Below are 1826 nucleotides of genomic sequence, written 5' to 3' on the forward strand. Positions count from 1 at the left end.
ATCTCATTAGTATGTGACCCTATAGGTTCAACACTAAGTGAGTAGTAAATTAATTATACAAAATTTACTAATTAAAGTTAGTGTCTAGCAACACTCTTTAACGACCCGATAGTCTGAAGTAATATATTTTTTCTAAGAATCCGAAAAGAATAAGGTATAATTCATTCCATCTTTCTAATTCTTGGTTAACCCTTAGAGTATGGTTTGATTGTTAAATCCTAACTTATTACCATTATTATAATGAACTGTGAATGACATAAGAAATTTATTTCTTCATTCATTTAATTTCCTTAGCCAATATTTTATTCATCCCAGTCATTATAATCATAGAGTTTAAACTCTTTATTGAGAGTTGACGGATTCTTTATTGACTAATGACTAATTATTAATTCTACAATTAGATCATACCCAATATTCATTCAACTAGCACCTTAAGGTATTAGGTGTCCAAAATCAAAGTATAATAAATACTTTGTTAATTATTTTGACAGTTCGCAGGTCAAAAGAAACTCTATTACTATATTCATCTTGAGAATATCCTATTGACAAATATGCAGTAATTATAACCATTAAGAATTCTCAAAGCTAAGTGAGTCAGTTCAATGAGATCTATTAATTTTCATCCAATGAATCCCATTCTATATATATTGATCTTTCTGGATTATTAATGTATTTTTTAATAATTCTATGATAAAGAACAATTTATATTAAATTATAAAAGATTTATCTTTTAATATTATGATTACTATCACAATGATAAATTTCTAAATTTAATCAATGATCTTATTATATTAACCCTTTAATATAATAACAATAACAAATTATTTGACATATGATTGATTAGATTGTGGTCATACTACTTATTTTCAATACGGATACTATTTATGTTAGTTATCTAAATTCAATTTGAAAATTGTGGGTATTGATCTAATCCGCAAGATTATCAAATTAAATTGAATTTGATCCACACATTAATAACATCGGATTGCAAATTTTAGCTAAGTATCCATATATCACGGATCTACAAAAATAATAAATAAATAAATAAATATGTTTAAAAGAATAGAAAAATTATTTATTTTTTTAATAAAATAAACTTTTTAAAATATTTTATGTTTTGCGAATATATTCAATATCATATCCAATCCAAATTTAAAAACTGCAGATATTGAATCCAATCCGATAATTTTAGTGCGAATCAGATTGAAATTTTGACAAAATTCGATTCGCGTTCATCTCTACTTGATTTAACTCTTAAAATTTTTTGATATTATAATTTTAAATAAATCAATCGATTTTATAAAATTTACACTAAATTGACAATTTTACGATTTAAATCTTATTATAATTTTACATTTTACGTATTTTATTTATTTATTTGTAAGATCTCGATTTTTTCTACTTTACCTGTGTGTATCGTAATTTCAATACGTATAAATATACACTAATTACTAGTAAGATATGTCCTGTCAATAAAATCATTAATAAATTAAATTAAATAAAACCAAGTTTTTTTATAATATTTAAAAAATATATAAATATAAACACCCTCTAATTGTCCATTTGAATAATGACAACTATTTGGCACTAGAAGAGTATACAACTACATACTCAAGTAATTTTGGATTACTTGTAATGATAATAATTAAATAAAATTCCTAAAACATGATGATTTCATAGTAAAAACTTTTAATCATGAATACAAGTACTATTATATTATAAGAGCCATTTAAATAAAGACATTTAAAATATTTTTAAAATTTTTTTAATAATTAAAATTTAATATATATGATTAATTAAATTATGTTATTTTTGTCATAATTAAA

The sequence above is a fragment of the Arachis ipaensis genome, chromosome B07, assembly GCF_000816755.2.
Source record: "Arachis ipaensis cultivar K30076 chromosome B07, Araip1.1, whole genome shotgun sequence".
NCBI lineage: Eukaryota > Viridiplantae > Streptophyta > Magnoliopsida > Fabales > Fabaceae > Arachis > Arachis ipaensis.